We start from the raw sequence: 20,446 nt of genomic DNA, 5'->3' as shown, positions 1-20,446 counted from the left end.
TTTAAGTACCAAAATATGTAAAGTAGCAAAACAAATGGCATTGTTTGTATTGTGAGTACAAAATGCACATAGGGGATTTGTATGTATTGTTTGACACGCATCATACACTCGCTCACATATGTGGTACTTGTACTTTAATACTGGTTTTTATGGATGTTCAATTTCAAATTCAGAGGACCAAATTGTCTAGAAAGAAGTCCATAGAATAATCCATAGGAAAAATTCCAAACTCTTGATGAATACATTTAATTTTTTTTTCTTTTTCGTCTTTTAAAGTGCCATTGTGTGGAGAAAAGTTTGGATTAGGTTGATTTCCATTTCTTAGAAACTAGTCACAAAATCCTGGATAATTCCATGACAGTGTGGGCACCTGGCTGTCATACCTAAATTAGGATTCTGAATTAGAAAGTTGAGTTCTAATGGTGAGTTAGATATTCAGTGGGCTGAATAATGTTTGAAAGTGATTTTACTTGAAAATCATTGATAGAATAAGAAATAATAATAGATTTCATTAAAATGCTGAAAATGTATTGATGTGAATCTGGAGCCCATATGGAGCAGTGGCATTCCAGCTGTTTTCCTTTGTGCCTAATTTCATGGCAGTCAGTGAACCCAGTGTTTCTCACCAGCTCCATATACTGCATCCACCTGTTCTTTGCCACTGTTTCTCAGTCATCCAAATCATCTTAAATGATGTGAAACAATAAAGTACTACTGAAATGTCAGGGGTCAGATAGAAAAATCAGGTAATCAGTCAAAGTTGAGACACACTGAAAATTCACAGGAAGATGAGAATAATACATAGGAAGATCAGGGTGACCTTAAAACAGCATTAATAGAAATGGAATGAAATGTTCTAGTACAAGGTCAGGTGCTTAAGAACTGCTAATAAAAAGTCTACTGTAAATTAAAAATGAGTGATAAAGACAGAGATGCAGTTAATAATAGAATCTCTGTGTAATAGAGCTTTGAAAAAGAAAAAGCCTTCCTTCTGTAAGTTCAGAGACAGAGAAAGTATTTGTGCTTTTGTAAAAGGTTTTGATGAAATCATGGTCATATTCCAAAACTACTAGCATACTTTCATGCATATAATTCAAGAATTTTCTGGTTAAAGAAAAACAAGCAACCCAGCAAAAATTAATCCCTGCCTCCTAATTCACAAGCCTCGTGTATTATATGTTTGTTCTTATAAGGGAAAATTAAATGACAGCCTGATGACTTCAGAGTCTTCTTTCTTTATGGCAAGTGCCTCTCCTAACATTTTTATAGCCACAGCCTTTTACAGCAACAGACTATTCCTGATCCAGTCCCATCTGATTCAAGTCATTTGCTATTTTAAATGTGTACTTGAAAATAGTTACAGGTTATGGATTTTAAAATAGTGAACTTTTAAAGTGAAAGTTTCACAGAGGAGCATGTGGGTTGATGGGGACAAGAGGGAAATTTTGGGGCAAGACTGAAAGATCCCTGCTCACTTTATGTTAAGGAAACTTTCCAGTCTGACCATTCATGAGACCCTCTGGCAGTCACACAGGACAGGAGGATTGCTTTCCCTCCAAGTCCTGTGGATGCCTTCAGTTGGGTAAGTGCATTAACATAGAGAGCTACTACTTAACATAAAAGGTAAAGAAAACTTTAACAATAATGGTAATGGGCCTGAGTGAACATACTTTCTGTTCTAAGGAAAAAGGAGTATAAATACTGTAGGAGTTATATTCTGGAACACCCTTGAAACAGAAGCTGTGGAGAAAGAAGGCCTCAAAACTAATTGGTCTTCTTTGATTAGTTTAAGATGGGATTAATTATGTACATTTTTTGGTCATAGCAGGAGATTGGGCTTGATGGCCCTTGAGGGAGTTTCCAGTTTTTAGCCTTTTTGTTTTTTGCTGATTACAAAATCCATTTTTTTCTTTGCCAGATACCAACTTTTAAATTTTTACTTACCTTTTCCTAGTTTCAGTTTGGAAAGCAACATTCAGTTCTCTTAGCACTGACACAGACTTTCTTCTGAGTTAATAAAGTACCAGTTATTTATATTACAGCAAAAACTACTTGATTAAATTGGAGACTGTGTGCTATTTGTATGTCAGTACCAGGGCAAGTTAACCCAAGCACCCAGAATGTTATATAGACTTTTTCTGTTCAGAAACTGCTAAGTATTTTGGCAGGAGTAATTAAATTCACAACAGTTCAGTGACCTATTGACCTCATGCAAGGATAGCTATCGAGTCAATGACAGTGCTCCAAAAAGAGTATTTCTCTAATTCTACAAGTCAGTAAATTTGTTTCCACTCAGTAGAAGATAACAACATAGGCCTATTTTCTACTGTCTTGTACTGTATGTTATACTATTGTATACAGTAAGGTTCTGTGAAGAAAAATATAAATACGGCTTTACTTCATAATATTGGAGAAATACTATCTAAGGATGCAAGAATTAGAGGTTTACACAGACTTAATTTGTAAAAAAGTTCATTCCTTGTATCTTTATCTCAGTTTTAGAGTTATTGATTATCCCTAGAGTATACTACTTGGCTGTAAAAAAGTTATAAAATAAAACTAGAGACTTTTTAAGTGCTGGCAGTAATGAAAGAGCAACGTTGCATCATTTGTTGCTTTGCATCATTGGATATTGACACAGCCTTGTTAATTTTTCCTAAGCTGACATTTCCAGAACTAAACACTTTCTTAATTATGGTTCATGTGCCAGAAAGATAGGTGGCACAAGCATCTCTCATACATCCCAGTATCTAGACAAATAAGTACAAAAAATGGTACAGGTGCAAATGTGGTGGATTGCCTAGAGAAGTATGTGGTGTCTGCTTTCTTTGTCAATCCTTTGAACAATGGAGTGTTAAAGAAGTTGTATGAGAATTATTTTCACCTGAGTTGTACTGAAACTCTGGAGAGTTGTGAATGATGAATAAATTATTTTTGTCTGGTAGAGGCATGTCCCCTTACTATGTGGTGTCATGCTGAGTCACTGAAAGTGAGATAGTGGGGACATGATGTCATAGTGATATAAGTTTGGATTGAAAAAAACAACCAAGCCCAAAGGAAACACAGAAATTTGAGATCAAAAACATGACTTGTGAAAGTAGGTCTTTTTCTAGTGTGCAGGTGTTGTGCTAGGCCATTTCAAATGAAGCCATAATTAAACAAACTATTGAAAAAGGTTCTTTGGGAAACATAAGCAAGGATGGAGACTTACATTGCAGACTTATGCTAAAAATGCATGAGCCACAGGGGGCATCTGCTACCTGCACTGACCCATCTGGACAGTTGCAAGTAATCAAATTTCCAGTGGGTTAAATAAGAAGTAGGCATCATTCTTGATACCATTTTCAAAAGTACAAATGTTTCTTTCAAATGTCAATGCAAGTAGAATCTTGCTTTTGATTGCGCTTGCAGTTGTGTTATGTACAGCATGAAATAGTGCAAGCCAGGGGAATGTGATAAAAAAATATGTGAAATATGTGTTCTCTTGGGTGATAAAACCATGTCATCTCTGCCTCGCCCTCTCCCACCACCCAGGAAGGAAGTTATAGTAAAATTTCATGCAGATTAGTTTTGATATACTCAGATATTATGTCTGTCCATCAAAGGAATTGGAAAAAGATGCTTGTATCACTAATTTTTTTTGTCCCATATATTTCTTACAGTTCAGTACCTAAAGATTATAGCCTAGCACTAAGCACAAAAAGATCCAAAAATCTCACCCGTTCTATATCTATTACTCGTCTAACTGCAAAAGTTGCCAGGTACTTCTGTACAACAAAAGAGCTTGATTATTGTCAATCAAACATCTTAGGTCAGGTACAGGAAGAAATCTAGCCATGAAGTACAGTGAAAGCTGTAAAATTCATCTAGGAAGCAAGGCAATTTATTTTTCACTGCTGTATTTTTTCCAAGTTTAGGCTTATTTGAAATGAAATCTTTAAATTCTCTTTCACTCAGGATAAAATCATGACTTCTCTGTTGATATAGTAATTGTTTAGGAAGCTTGTCACATCATTTTAGACATGATAAAGAATAAGAACAATAATGATAGGTGTTTACATATATTGAACAAGTATAACTGAAACAGTTAAGAAGACTGTGCCTCGTTATGGGATGAATATATCTTGATGGCTCTCTTTGAGAAAATTGAAGAATGCAGTTGTAATTTGTCATGAAAGCTGCATCTGTTAGAAAGCAGCAGATTTATTGCTAGAAAGTAATAGTACAGTAAAATGCATACAGCAGCCTTTCCCCCCAGTAAAATACCTGTTCAAGGCCTGAAGCTGTGGATTCTGTCAAACTCAACCAGTCTGCCCTGTAGCTATCTATAACATTCCCAGGGAATATTGAGTCTCAAGTTGTATTTCAAGTGGCATTCAAATTCTCATTAATCTGTATATTAAACTCTCTTGTCTAGTTTTGTATGTGTGCTGTCTTGTGAAGAAAACCACGGCTCCATTTTTAATTGTCTGCCTTCCCAAAATGCTGTCAGGCTAAGGCATATTATCTTATATATCATCCATGAAGAGTTCAAGATTAATTAGCCTTTCACCCATTTTAAAGGTATCATCTATATCCTGAAGGCAGAGTATGGTGTTTGGCAGCCTCTTCAATCACTTCAAATTCTTCTCTGTGTACTGTATAAATAATCTGTGGAAAAATTACCCTGTTCTGTGAATAGAATAGCTAGAGGAGGCCTATTCTGTACAACTCCACACTCTGAATCTATACAGATTGCCCCATTTAAACATTATATGAAGGATTATGAATATTTTTCACTTGTTCTATGATCCTACAACAAATCTGACATATAAGAATTCATTCTGTGATTTTAGGGCCTCATGCATTTTTTATGTGTCTAGTAAATGTTATTAAGTGCACACAGGAAAAATGGGAGAGCAGAAGATAATTGGTTGCAGTGACGATATTTGTGTGCCTTACCTATATGAGGATTATTAGCTACTGTCGTAAGCAGATTTAATAACCTACTTGTTTACTTCCTGAGATTCCTGCTTATTAGTCCTATTTCTTGTGAATTTAAATATCTGCCCAATATCCACAAGTATGAAAATATGCTGTCTGCTGTGATGGTTGTGTCTGCAGTCTGAAGGTACACAGAACACTTTATCTAATGACTGCAGTTTTGTCTATAGCTTGTTTGTGATGCTGGGATTTTACCTCCCTTAACAGCCGACAGTGAACAGGGAGCAAAATGGAGACATGCTCTTTTCCTGTGTAATGCACTGTGAACTGGCACCTTATTATCTCACTGTACACTAGGGTAAGTGCTATTATTGGGCTTGGCTGTTCTCATTAAACATTGGTGACCATTGCCTGAGGGTAAAATCCCCAGTAAAAGCCTCAAAAATTAGAAAAATCTGGAGAAAAATGCTGAAAGGAAGAAAACTGTGGCTGTCTACAGAAGTGTTTTAAGCCCAGTGATTCTGGGAGAAGTTTTTACCAAAAAGGTGCATTTTACAGCCCCATCTGGTACCATAAGGGTTGGATTTAACCTCATTTCTGTCTTGGCCATTGTGTGGGCAGGATTTTCTGCCAGGACATGCTCTGGCCCCAGTGTCTGTGAGTCAGCTGGTTGTTGCTGCCTGACAATATTGCAGCTGATAGAATCTAAGCTGTCACTTATAAATAAATAAACAGGCTTCCTGCATTACAAAACCAGCATTCATAATGTGAGCTGAAGTACCACTTTCTCGATAAACTGCCCTTGTGCAAAATCTTTGTGAACCAAACAGTAGAATAATTGAAGTATGAGCTTAATTACCCTAGGTTCCAATATTGCTCTTACTTCAAAGTTGTTTAAACAAGCTATACTCTTTTGCACAAAAAATGTGATTTTTTCCAAATGACTTGTACATTAGCCAAAATGTCTTGGCCCAGTAAGGAAGTGGAATACATGACCTAGTGTATATTCTCTATTCTTAATGACTAAGAACTATTTTTGTTGGAATCACTAGGAAGAACAGAACTTACTTCTTTGTTACTTTGCTTCTATATTTTTGGTTAAAGCATACGTAAGTTCTTCTCTGAGGTCAACATACAACCAGCCAAAATCCAATATTTTTCTGTCATTCTCTTATATAAATTGTTTTACTTAATTTCCATTATATTTGGACTTTTTTCTGTTCTGCTGTGATTCAATCAATACCATTTCTGCTGAAGTGAGATCAGAAGGTATCTGAATATTTTTTCATGTGTAAATGAGTTTTGAGCCCCCCTGCCTTTTTTAATATCCATTTTAAAGATGAGATTGTGAAATATCTTGGAGCTTTATATAATGACATTGATATATTCAAGACAATGCTTTTCTTTGCATTGATGCAAATATTATAAAGCTGTCTTAAAGTTATGGGTGAGAGCAATGCTTGAAACCTTCTGAGAATATACCAAGAAATTAAGAAGACATTTACATTAATAAGTCCCAGGTATACAAGCATATATACCTTTCATCCTGGATTATCTTTAGAACTCCTGGTAAAAACTCACTGAGAGGAAAAACGTGAAATTTACCTACATCCACTGTGGAGATGGCAGCCTTTGACTTAGTGGGTCCATGCTTTTCAACTGTATCTCTTAGGCTCCCAGCAAGCTGAGATAACAGGTACCTCTGGTAGGATTCCTCAACCTGCAGTTTTGTACCTTTGAGTTTTCCTGCCTATTTCTGCTGTAGGTGTGAGAATGTTCACGTGTGAGTGCACCAGGGTGAGAGCAACAGAAGGTCATCTCATTGCACAGTGCACACCTCTCATTTCAGGGGAATATAAAATTCAGTCACTCTGTGGATTTTGGATGTTTTCCACAAAACTGCCAGAAGAAGGCCATGGCCTTTAATGATCACCAGCATCTATGCTCAATTGAGTGTGACTAGATGAAACAAGAATTCAAACTGAGTCTATTCAGTAAATTGTCTGTTGATTAAGATGTACCTCAGTGAGAGTAAAATGGTCCCATGAGAAAAAACTTCTCTTGAAAAAACAAGTGGAAAACCTGATTTGAGGTTAGGAAGTGTTTTCTGGACAGGCTATGATGCAGAATTCTCATAAATATGGAAGGGAGAGTGATAATAAAATGCTTGCTTACAGTTATTATTTTTGAGAAAGAAAAATGCACACCACTTGTTTATACAAAAAAACACCCAACTCTTAGTTTCTTGCTCTTTCTGTGCAAACATATTCTGTATAATCTGCACATAGAACTCATGAAAATTCCCATGACTCATGCTGCTCAGACTTTTAATATTCCTTTTGTGAGATATTTCACATTAGCAACTGGCACCATGTATTGAATTAAAGAGCAGCTTTCAAGTCACACACTCAGCATTGTTAACTTTGCTAGGTACCTTATTGGGTGAGAATTGTCAGAATTCCCCTTAATTTCTACCTTTCTGTTTTTCTTATTCTATATTGGATAGTAAAATATTAGAAAACATAGCAGGGAATAAAAGAAAAAAGAGCCACAGGAGGAGAGTTTATTATACAGCACAGGAAAATTCCCCTAAGATACAATCTCTTTTTACACAGAGAGAAAAATGCTGCCTGCCTAAAACAGCATAGCACATTCAAGCCTTTGCAAACCACTCTGCTTCCTCACAGGCTGGGAAAGGGCCTAGAAAAGGGTGAGCTCCTGGGGTGATGATGATGATCTACTCTGAAGTTCCTTCCACACAGCGAAAATTCTTAGACCCAGTCATTTCCCTCATCTTCACCCCAAATCAGAGGTGTTTAGGAGAGAACCTGTTTGACATGAGTGATGTCTACAATGGTATTTTTACTTTTCTAGAGAAAATATTGCCAGCAGTTTTGTAGATTAACTTAATGATAATTGTTATAAGAAATCTGACCATTCCAATTCTTATTTGACTATGTATGGTTATGTGTAAAAATTAGAATTCTATCTGCCTTTTTTTTTTTTTTTTTGTGTAATGAGCATATTGTAAATGTGCAACTGTCTGCCCTGAAGTATGCAATAGATAAATGCAGACAGAGCATAGGTAATGAGAATGGTTTGTCATAGCCTTATAGTCTTCAGGGGCCTGGTATAAATCAAGGGCTAACTCATCCCAGGGGGCTCATAATTTTTAGAGTATAGTTTTATTTTCCATTTGTATTCTGATAACAAGTCATATTTATTATGATCTTACTAATGGCATGTCTTCACTCAAGTATTAAAGAATATATAATTCACAGGTGACTAGAATGGAAAATGAATAGGCCCTGAAGAATATCATCCCTATATCATTACTCAAACCATTTTAATGAAAAAATGTGCATTTTGATGAGACAAATAAAAGGGATGCAAATTAAGACAGGGAAATTGAAAATTTACAGTACACAAACAATATTTGCATACAGGCTACCAACTTATAGGTGATTTACATTTCTTTTAGAAATTAAACTACAGCAGAGAAATTGCTCAGTTTTTTCATACAGTTAATTACCTAATTATACAGCAAGTGTTTTTATTATTATATTAAGTCATATAAAGGTTGTCTGCTACAGAAGTGACATATCATATATTTGGATTCAACCCAGTTTTAAATCATGGTTAAACTGCACAATGAATGCACGTTGAAACTGTATTAAGAGCTTTAATTTGGAAAATGTACTTTTGGAAAAGTAAATACTTGAACTGGAAAGAGATAGCCAACCATTTGCCCAGCCAGCACTAGGGCTTCAGAGGAAAGGAATAGGACTTTGTACATAAAGCCAATTATCCTCCCATATTTGGTTTATAATAGCCTAAGTCCCAAAGCAGCAGATTCCATATTGCTCTGCAAAGTTCAGCAATAATCTTGGCAATGCTGGAATGTCCAGTCAATGTTACTGTGAGTTACACAGTGACAATACTCAGATTGTGCACAGCCAGTTTTTCTTTCAGTTGCACTCTGCTCCCATTGCTTATGTGAACTCCAGGGTTGGATCAAGCTCAAATCTGCAAACTTAAAAAATTTGGTTATAAAAATGGTATTATTCCCATGCTTCACTCAAATATCTGAAAATGGCAGTTCCAATTTTTTGGGTCCCAGGGCTGAGATTCTGAGATGTTTCACCCTAAATTAGTGTTCGCAGGAGAAAGAAAGTTGTGATACTACTACTACTGTTACTACCACTACTACTACTACTGCTGCTTTTACTATTATTTACAAAATGAAGTGCATTTGTTTACATTATATAACTCAAAGTTTTTCTAGGACTGTTTATCTATCTGTAACCAGTTCATACTGCCATTTTTTTTTCCTAGTGGAAGAGATTATTGCTATGGTATGAAACTTTTTAATATAAATTCCTTTTAAAATAAAACATGCAATACTGGATGAGAAGCATTTCTAATAACTCAGCAACTCCTATCAACTTTCTATGAGGAGTGCTGAATATGTTGCTCTTTCTTCATGCTAGTAGAGTGAAGTGTCTTTCTAAACAAAAATAATGATTTTCAGACTTAAAAAATAAATGTTTTTCTGAGACTCAGGCATATTTATATCCATAACATAATTAGTCTAATGGGCTGTCATTATTTATGTTGCTAACATTCTTAATATATGTTTGAAAGATCTGGAATTTCTTCAGCAGTGTAAATATTTCTTTTAATCATGGGGAGAATTTACATGAAAAGCAAATTATATTAAGTCAGTAAATTTGATCCATTCTAAAAATTCAGAAGACTTTCTGATTCGCAACTCAATTTTTACTTTTATGTGGTGAAATAAATGCATAAGATTAAACATGTAGATATATTTTTAAAAGTACAATTTTTTGTAGTTTTTCACAGTTTTTTCTTGTTTTTGCAGGCAGAGTTAAATGGCCTTTCTTGTAGGTATCACACACAGAGTATATTTTCAATCTCATAATATATAATTCCTGGGAGCATAAAAAGCATTCAGTTGTAATGCACTATCCCAGTTAGCATCTGCTTTAGAGGGTTATCAAAACCTGATATAACTGCATCTTGGAAGTATTTGTTCATATTTTTTTATATATTCTTGTCTACTGTGCTCACGCACATTTCTTGCTCACTTGGACCAAATATTTATTCAACTGGATGTCTTAAATTTACAGGTCAACACATTCATTGAATATGTTGATCTGGTGCTGCTCTCAGCAAACACGAGGCCTTACCATGAGCATTGTGTTAGACCAAAACTGGGTGGGATTTGAGTGAATAGGCATGAGATATATTTAGAACTGTCAGTTTACATGAACTTACATTCATCTGTCCTCACTCATAAAATTCTGTAATTTATTCCTCTAGTTTTCTTTTTCTCTTGCCCATTCTGTTCATTTTTCTGGATTTTTTTACAGTGAAATTTTCCTTTCCACTATAATGTTTTTTAAAAGTTTTGTACTATTTTGTGCTATTACAGTGAAGTTTCTGAGTTTCTACCAAGTAGAATGTTACACAAATGCAAAAGCAAATACCCAAAGTAATTTTTAGGTATATTAAACCAAGAAAAACTCATCTGTACAGAAAAAATAAGGGTCCTTTGCCATTAATGACTCACTGGAGTTATTTATGATAATTAAGCAAAATCCGTGTATTGATTTTTATGCTAATTAGTTCCTCTGGAGAAGATCCTTTCTATCAGGTGATTGTCATGCTCTTAGTGGAGGCCCCATATCTATTGGAAGCACTTCACAGGAAGGTCACAGAAGAAGAAATTGCAGCTTAATTACCAGGGTTAGAGATAAGCTTCCTGCTTTTCAGTTTTAGTCTTTTTGCATATCTAAATCAGAGACTCCCCTAATTGAATGTCTTAACCTTGCTAGCCAAGGTTTACTGTTACTGAGGCTCTTCATGCTTTAAATCTGTGAATCACTTGCAGTGACAGAACACCATGCCACCCTCTAGGAGTATTTCAAGTGGAAGACACCAAAATGTCACAGCTGAACTCCAGAAGACTGAGACATGACTTCAGTGTCTCTCCAGCTCCTCTTTATCATGTTGGCTACACGTGTTGGGTGACAAGGATGTCTGGGGGGGAAGTAGGACAGCATGGCCAGCACCTTAGTGGGTGCCCTGTCTTTCCTCCAAAGCGAGAGGCCTTTGCCTGCCGTGCCAGGAGGGAGCCCCTGTTACCTCACCTGAGCATTGCTCCAGTGAGCTGTACACTGAAGAAGCTGAACTGTCTGGTGGAGGACATAAATGGAATGGTATGGAGTATGTTTTGGTTGCTTTTCTCCCCTGGCTCTTACCCCCTGAAAAGTAACATCCCAAAAGTAACAAATATGTACACCCCATGGATCTTACCAACTAAACAAAACTCGAGACAGCTGAAACAGAGGGTGAAAATGAATCATGTTTTTGATGGTGTATGGTGTTGGAAAAAGTCTGACTGGATATTCTTGTATGTAACACAGTGAGTAGGGATCAGAAAAGATCTTCTGGGTTTGGAGGTCTCTGTTCTTCTGGTGCAGGATTGTTCTTCATAAAACATATTTTTAAAAACAAATTCTTGCTTTTTTTGGTCAGGAGTCTCAAGCAGTAGGAGACTCTAAGCATCAAAGAGAAATAGCATTTGAAAAGCTATTAGGCAACTTGATTTTTATGAGTCAGGAAAGCTTTTTTAAGTATTGTTTTTAACTTTTTCCACTCTTAATAGTATTTGGGGCATCATACGGATTTTTTTCATACTGTGTTATACATGACCTTGATGCACATCCTCCTGTAGATACTCACAGGGTCTTTCCTACTAATCATCAGCTATTGTCAAAGATTCACAGCCAAGGGTTCTATTTGCCATAGTAGGGACTCAACATTCTGTCTTCCTTAACCTCATTTGGAAAAGATCATTTTAAAAGGTGAGTGAGCAGGTCAAGTTCCTTTATTCTTCCATATTTTCTTTAATTTCTAAGGGTGAGATTTGGTTTCCCATACACCTTGGCATCTAGTGACAGTTTAGACATATTAAAGCATCCTGTGTGCCTTCCAGTCACTGCTGCAAAGTAGTGTGGGTCTCCCCTGCCCTATTTTCTTACTCTGTATGGGTCATTGTCCTCCAAGGATGTATCAGAGAAAAACAGGTAGCTAAGTAATAACCAAAATGTTATTAGACATGGACAAGTGAATTTAGACCATGAATCAACACATTTAAAATTTACTCCTGAAATAGTGTTAAGGACAATGATTCAGAAGTGTCCTTTTAGAACAATAGCTGATGATAACCAATAAACACTCAGTATGTTAATTCTGAGGTGTCAAATTGGCTGGGAAAAGGGAAAAAGCACTAAATGTGGATGTGCAGATGTCCTGTACCCCCTGTTCCCCCTCCTCCTCTCCCTCTCCACCCCAATTCCTATGGGTCAGTTTCGAGTCTCCTTTCAAGTGCAAAATTTAGAGATTTCTGTTATCCATCTATGGATTATAATTCACTTCATAATTACTCTTAATGACAAGTGTTAGCATTCATTTGGATAAGTTCAGGTAAAGGCAGTATTTGAAGAAATATCATGACAATTGTTAATAGCATTAAAGCCTAAATTTAAAAAAAAAAGTGAAATTAACCTGTATCTTGTAGGAAATCATGTCAGACAACTGGAATGACCAAAATAGTACTTTTTAGCTTAATACTGAAGTAAAAGCATGAGTTCCAGTAAAAGTGTTCATGTTAAATTATATTAATGTATCAATTTTACCCCCTGTGGTAATTCTTTTGTTGTTCTGCAACTCATACCAAATCATTAATTTGATATAAAATACTGCTGATGGGGAAAAATAAGAAAGGATGTCCCTGCACTATTGAATAGTAGGATCAACACTTTTTCCACTTTTGCTGTAAATTTGACAGCCATGTCTTTGCAAAAGCCAAACTAATAAGGTCAAAGTAAAACATCTGTAAAAAGAAAACTGCTGGTCCAGCGATATTTCATGGTGCTGACACAAAATATGAGGTACCTCTTCAGCTTGCTTAGTGCACATATAATTTTCTATATTGTTATTGTTGATACTGATATTGTTTTGTTACTTTTTTTTTTAGTGATACTGCACTTCTCATGTTTCAGGTGCATTTTAGCTGCACTTCTGAATCATTTTGATGGTAACCAACAATATGCTTTATATATGTAGGATTTTAAGGATTTTATAAGGATCTATTATTTTTCTGTTTAAAACCATTGTCTATTTTTAAACTTTCCACTGAAGCAACTAATTCCTACTAGTTTGGTTTTTTTTCCTAAAATAGTTGGCATAGTAAGACCTATCTATCCACTGAGAAATGTCAGCAATAATCTACAATAATAAAAATATTTTTTATTATTTGCTTCAGGAGCTATAATTGTCTCCCTCAAAACATAAAAGGCTCCAAATTCCCTGCACTGAGCGAGTTGATTAAATTGATTTCTGGCAATAACAACTTTGTAATATAAAGGACTTATAACTTCGGAACATGGTAAGTAAACAAACCATTGAAATACTCTTGTACAATATTTTTATTGTATTAAAGTATCATTGAATTAAAACATTCCCTGCTTTCTTCAAGACTTGAACTTTAGTCTCTTGGGTTTTTGGGTTTTTTTTTGTTTGTTTGTTTATTGGTTTTTGGTTTTTTTTGTTTGGTTGGTTGGTTTTTTGTTTTTGTTGTTTGGTTTGGTTGGTTTTTTTTTTTTGGTTTTTTCTCAAATAAATAGTCTTTATAATAGTCTTTTTAATTTTCTTGATGGAATATTGAGAAGTTTATTGAAGGCTTATTAAAAACTTTGTTCATAATGTTGAACAGCTAAAATAGTCCTGATCTTATGACAGACATACACAGCACAAAACATAAAGAAAATATAGCTTCCAGTGTTTAAGAAAATGGGATATATATCAGCCAAACATATATAAAGCACTGACAAAGGTTATGCAGTAATTCTATACAGTTCCTTGAAAGAAAAATTCAATGACAGTTGAAAAATCCTTGTGATTCACTTGTTTCCTCTGCAGTTGTAGTCTCAGGGACATCACTTTTCAGACACTTGTGGGCAACTTCATTAGAAAAGGAACAAGGAGCTGATTAGAGTGTCTGGTGTCCAGAGTGGTGCCTATTAACAAGGAGAGCTTAAATGGGTACAGGAGCAGTCCCTGGCTGCATTTCTGTTCCCATCACGGTGTAGTATATGGTAGAGATAATTCATGCTATATATTGTAAATATTGTGCAAAATATTGTAGAATCCAAAGTATGTCTTTGACCACCCTGGCTGGGAGCAGAGTCTTAATTCATATGTTAACAGACTTGATAGTTAAGATAATATCAAGTCTGTTAACATATGAATTCAAACCTTCCTGGGGCCATGATTGCTGACTTCCCTGGAATGCCTAAGGCACTGACGAGGACCTGCACCTGGGAAGATTGCATCTACCATACTCAAGCACCTGTGCCACTCTGCTACATGTGAATGCAGGCTCTTCCGAAGTGCTCAGACAACCATCTAGACACCTGGACTCACTTTTGTCTACCCCTGCACATGTATGGCCCCAGTTCTACATGTGAAGGGACACAAAGGAGCATTCGGTCATTTCTGCCAGCAGCGTGAAGCAGTCGGGGTGAACCACTGGGGAGAGGCTGGTCTGATCTCGGTTCACCCAGCGCCAGCACCCGGGGTTGATGCTGCCTTGGCTGTGGTGGTTTTTCGAAATTCTATTTTTGTTAACGATCTAATAAATCACTGTTAAATTTCTCTTATAAATTTGGCTGCCGATTTGATCATTTATAACAAAGGTGTATTAACTGGTAACACTGGCAGAGCAAAGAATGGAGCTGTGGTTAAAGCACAGCTTCCTACTGTGCACCTATCTCACTGCAGTGGGTGAGTAATTTTGGGAGTGGGTCATGGACCTCTTTTCTGGAGGTGTGTTGAACCACAGGACTTTGTCAAGCTAGTCAATACTTTTCCTCTTTCAAGATCATACAGAAAAGGTCAAGCAGTGTACTGAAACTATGGTGAAAGTTAGTTGCTTAAAAAAAAGTGCATTTTTGTAATTTCTCAAATATATCCTTTTGCCTGAAAGACAAATCAATCTACTGCAATAGAATCCTGGGGAATGGTATTAATACAGTTCTTTTAAAGGGAAAAAGGATTGTGAAAATTGGCTCAGATGGATAAAAAAAGTATTTCAAGACATGAATTTATCTAAGTAGTCATATGTTCTCTTTTTATAATTATTTGAATGGCCATCTTTTGTGGAGCTGTTGAAGCTTAAACTCTGTTGGAAAAAGTTACATCCTGAAAAATTTTGGATGACTAGTCCACATTATAAATGCCTGGATAATCCAAAAGAGAGATGTGTTCCTCTACAGCACTCCACAGAAACTTGCTTCTGAGCTATTAAAATGTAAATTGCCCACCAGATTTCTAGCTTAACATGTGACATCTTTATTGAGCACACAAAAACATAAGAATTAGACTCCAAGAAGTGAGTACTCTTTTTTAAATTGAAATCCTCAAAATAATTACAATATAACTTCCACTCCAATTAATATTTTTCTCTTCTATTTTAATTAAGTAAAATCAAACTCAGTTTTTTTCACTTTGCAGTCTGTGCACTTCCCAAGGGAATCATCATTTTTACAACAACTGAAAACAACAGTTATGCTTAAATGTGTCTGTCATTCTACGTTTCAGGGATGAAGCCTTAGATTATTATCCCAAAGCTCATAATCACCTCAAATTTTCTGATTAACATCATATCTGGAGCCAGTACTAAAGCATGTCCCAGAGTACTAGACTGTACAGGTGAAAAATTCTACTCATCATCAAAATGGGCTAAGAATCTGCTCAGTGCTTTGCCAAACACCAGCACACTTGCCATCTAAAAAAAATTATCAATCTGATGATGTTTGGACTGAGAAAGGGCAAAAAATGAGAAGAGTTGACTTCAAGGTCCTAATTCAAGGTTGAATTCATGGTCCTAACATTCTCTATAAAATTCACACATGGAACGCTGGATATGTTTAGCAACCAACTCTTGTCCTACATTGAATATCTGAAGTTTGCAGCTGGAGATAGAAGATCTGTGGATCAGAAGCTGAAAAATGTAGTCTGGTCTTCTTTCCTGTCAAGCACCTGCTTCCGTAAGTCTTTGTTACTTTATATTTATGAAACTCAAAATATACAGAAATATTTTGCCATATACTCTTGTATGTCAACAATGATGTACAATGATTCTAGCAGAGTAAGATAAGCTTGTCTTTAAAGGACTTCATCTCACTGATTGTTGCAACCTTCAAACTCTGTTTTTTGGAAGGCTGGTTGATCTTGGCTTAAGACTCAGCTTGCATTCCTGATTTGCTGCACAGGCCAAGAAGGCAAGGATCTGGTGGCTGCTGTGAACATGCAGACTCATTGGTGGGAAGCAAGGGTTTTTACTAAGATAGGAGTTCAGTGAAAGGCAGACACCCTACTGACCTGATTTTAGTATGAGTACACTCTTTATCTTGCTTTTATTTTGAAAATGATCATTATATAAAAAAATATTTGAAAAGTATCATTATATAGAAAAATTATTATACATTTAAAGTAAATATGTATACTATTTTCAAAAAGTCTGTTAGATGGAGGTTCTTTTTCCACAATATTATTTTCCCATGCAATTTTCTGATCCGTCTCTGATTATTTTCTGTTCAGCTGATAGAACATTCCCCATGTTCCAGAAACATAACAAATACTTCATATTGATAGTCACACTTTTATTGCTTGTACAGGAGGTTTTATAGTTTTTGGCCAAATTATCCCCTTGCTTACACTGAAGACAAACTTTAGTCTTTAAATTTGTATGAACTAGATATGAAAACCCATAGATGCTTCTTAGTGATTTTTTTTCCTAATAGCAGAGTAGTAGTTCATTTTTTTTTCTATCATGTTTGTGGGAGATACTATAGCCATTAGCATGGATTGGAAGAGCATACAGTGATATTCAATAAAGCAATACAGAAGGTGTATCTCAAAATTTGGCTTCCAGAGCTCTTAAATGGCTGTGCCTCAGCCAGTCCCCTTGCATCATTTATTGAAACAACATGGCACTGGTATTTTTGACTTTTGAAAAAAACATTATTTATGGTGAATTATATTTATCATTAAGTCAATGCATTTTTCAATACATTTTCAGATTTTCAATATCTTTTCCAGTTCTGAGATAATTCTCTTTACACTTGAATGTATGTAATTCATATTGGTTCTAAGTTCTTTGCTGTGGGCAACATGCTCAGCTGAAAGATGATATTGTTAAAATAGAGAGAGATGTAAAATCCACATCAACTCTGCAATAATTTCTTTAAGCTTAGTGATGACACAAGGAGAGAAATGCTGACAAATAAGGCATGTAAATAGTAAATATTTGTATTTTTATTGTAACTGGAAGAACTTACATCAAGAGTGAAAATGTGGCCTGTCTGTAATGTCTGGAGTTTCTACCACTAGCTTCAAGCAGTCAGGAAGCCAGGAGCTAATGGATTAAAAGCATCACGTGCTCTTAAGAGAGTCGCTTCCAACGATGCTTTTGAAAGTCCTGCTCTACTTCATGATGTCAGTTGTATAACAGCAATGCACTCAAGCATATTTTTCATTAAAAAATAACCATACTGAACTCCTTAATTTGCCATGTGTCCATTAAAAAAGAATAAACTGCTTTTATATTGTACAAGACATTCTCGAATGAAAAACTTAATTGTTTTAAAATGAGCTGAAACTGTGACTGCAGCCAAAGGACACAATTGTCACCTGCCAATTCACACTTGCCACAGGTGAAGTTTAGGGACCCTGACTGTAGGTGACAAGACACATGAGCTAAAAGCAAACTGTGCATGATGCAGGGTTCAAACCCATGGTAGATCTCGGCCATGTTACTGCTGCCTAACAAGATCTTACTTGTCTCATTTGGGCTACAGGAACAGGCAGCATGAATCTTTACCTGTCTCAGCTCCAGAGTGAAGCAAGCTGTCTGAAATTCAGGTTAAGGAAGTCTCAGCTTTGGAGCTTGACAGCTAAGGGAGAAGCTCAAGGGACACAGCTTGGGGGATGCTGTTTCTCATGACCGTGGACCTTTCTGGCAGTCTGCTGTGAACATTAGAGAATGCAGTCAGGAAACACTCTTTTTGTTCCAACTCTACTTCCTTAGATTCTTCCACAAGAGAGCCCCAGTCTTCCTAGTCAAATAACTAAAGCAGTAGATCACAGAAATTTGCCTGTTACACTTAAAAAACCTAAACACAGTGAAATGAATTGGTTTCTTCCTAAGCTGATACAGGTGTTGTATAGAATTCTGGTTGTATTTTCATGTAATTATCTCACACAGGGAACAAAAAGGGAATTCAGAAAAGATGTTTGCTTTTCATTTCCTGATTTTTCACATCAGAAGACTCAGTTTTAAAATTATAGGACTTCAACTTTGTTAAAAATATATTATCATTTCATTATGACAATTGATGGACTTAGTGCCCTTTGATGATTGTTATTAAAAATTATTTTATACAACACCTGCAAAAAATACCACTGGGCTTCCAAACACTTACTCAGTGGTTTATTTATTGTTCCTTCCCTTGAGTACTACAAGCCATGACAGATTTTTCTCTTAGAAATCATTCATCATTGCCTTGAGCTGGTCAAGATGAGTAAGGCTATGCCCTGCTCTTCTATAATGGCGTTCATATTTTTAAAGCCAAAGATTCAACAAAGATAAGTCTCTTGCAGGTAAAGAAGTTTATCGGGTTCTTGGAAATATTTAAAATCATTCCTTAATAATATATAAACTCTAGAAAGACAAATTTTATGATTTCTACGAGTTACTAAAGAAAACAGAGTTTAATGTTGCTTGTTACTTTCTTTTAGAATGGCATCGTAAGTAAATCTCAATTATCCATACTGTGACATTACAATAGGTAAAATATGCCCTTTTAGCTGCTTTTTAGTCTTTGAACTTTATACCAAATTCTTTTTCATATTTATGTTGAATCTAGAGATAATAAGACAAATCAAAATTCTGTGGAAGAGACAATCATAGATGATAAAGTATACTTAAAAGAATGTAATTTTTCACTGAGGATGTTTGGGCATGGAGCCAGTGCATAGGCAGCCCCTATAACAGTTATGGCCACTCAGGGCCCCATCTTATTGCCGAGTGTTCAGCTGTGAGGAGACCAGAATCCACTTCACCCTCTGCCTTTCCCATGGCAAATCTGTCCACATGCTGAATATGAATGAGGTGGGCAGCTTTGCCCTGTTCATGTGAGGTCTCAGACCCATGGACTGAAGTTTTGGTTCTCTGAGTGAAACAAAATAGGCAGGGAGTACATGGCTGGCTCAGATTTCCAGTGGGTATCAGCATTAATAAACAGCATGCATCTTGCTTCTTATATAACCTGTATTAAGAAGCAATTATGCTGGAAATCAGGTAACCTGTCTGCCTGTTTCCCTGACAGATGTGAATTCATTCAGCTTGAAAACTCTTCAGAGTCTGAGGTATGTAAGTTCATGGCAGGCATTGCTCTTGCTCCAGATGGCTGCAGCTTTAGGTTTGTAGCATTTTTTAGGAGTTCTTTTTTGAGTTCTTCAGATATGCCTCCACCTTTTTGAGAACATATGGTAATACAGAACAATGATGTCAGCCAGAAGGCTGAACCCCTCAGTACCCTCGACCCCAAAACACTTCATTTTTCACTATTTATTTAAACATAAAGGAGTGGAACTGAAGAACCTAATAGGATGATTTTGAAAGAGTGCAAATAGAATAAATGGAATTTGAAAATATAGCATATAAAGCAGACATGAGAGAATTGAGAGAGTTACAGAAAAAGTAGTATTTTAGTGTATTTTCTAGTAGTTTGTTCTACAGATGCCATTTTTCCTATGGGAATGAAGTAAATGAATGATCAGCACCACCATGGTCTTTTAAAAGTGGAATTCAAAGATAATTCTATGATTATCTCCATTAAGGTGTTTATAAATACAGATGATAGAACTACTTATAATCTGTACAGTCTGTATCATAATATCTAAACCCTTTAGCCTTTAACATACTGTAGTACTAATATTCCTGTCAAGTTTGAAAATGTGATTTTGCCATGTAACATGAGAAACTGAGGCAGAGAAAGGGGAAACCCTGCAAAAGGACAAAAATGTTGTCAGTTACAGGTACAACACTGAAGCTGGTAGAGAATGGATTAAGTATACTCTTACAAGGAGGAGATTAAAAAGTAAAGGAATATTTCTTCTAGAGAGTGTCTGGAGGCAACAGGGCTTATATATTTTCAATGCAAGATTTTGAGAAAGAAATTACTTTTCTAGATGTCTCAAAAATGCATTCTGACTAATGGGAATGTATCCCATTTATCCAGTGTAAATTCCTCCTATTTTCATCTTTCCCCTTTTGAGCTACAATAGGATAAGCCCCAGCAGTGACCCTGCATTTACTGGCTCCAGGGAGTTTTGGTGCTCCACATAAAGTTTTTCACCATTTAATGAT

At 36.0% G+C, this 20,446-nt stretch overlaps 1 long non-coding RNA gene across 1 annotated transcript in view; it reads left to right on the top strand.

The window, feature by feature from the left end:
- Window positions 1-13,634, top strand: part of LOC139592621 (uncharacterized) — a 91,773-nt gene extending 78,139 nt beyond the window's left edge. The window contains exon 3 of the long non-coding RNA XR_011680064.1: window positions 13,277-13,634. This is a non-coding gene — a long non-coding RNA (uncharacterized lncRNA). The remainder of the gene's footprint in view (window positions 1-13,276) is intronic.
- The last annotated feature ends 6,812 nt before the right edge of the window (window positions 13,635-20,446 follow it).

Source organism: Agelaius tricolor, unplaced genomic scaffold (genome assembly GCF_023055355.1).
Source record: "Agelaius tricolor isolate 1412-34295 unplaced genomic scaffold, bAgeTri1.0.p SCAF_8, whole genome shotgun sequence".
NCBI classification, from domain to species: domain Eukaryota; kingdom Metazoa; phylum Chordata; class Aves; order Passeriformes; family Icteridae; genus Agelaius; species Agelaius tricolor.
The sequence above is the reverse complement of the archived record's forward strand: the minus strand, read 5'-3'. Positions and strand labels throughout refer to the sequence as shown.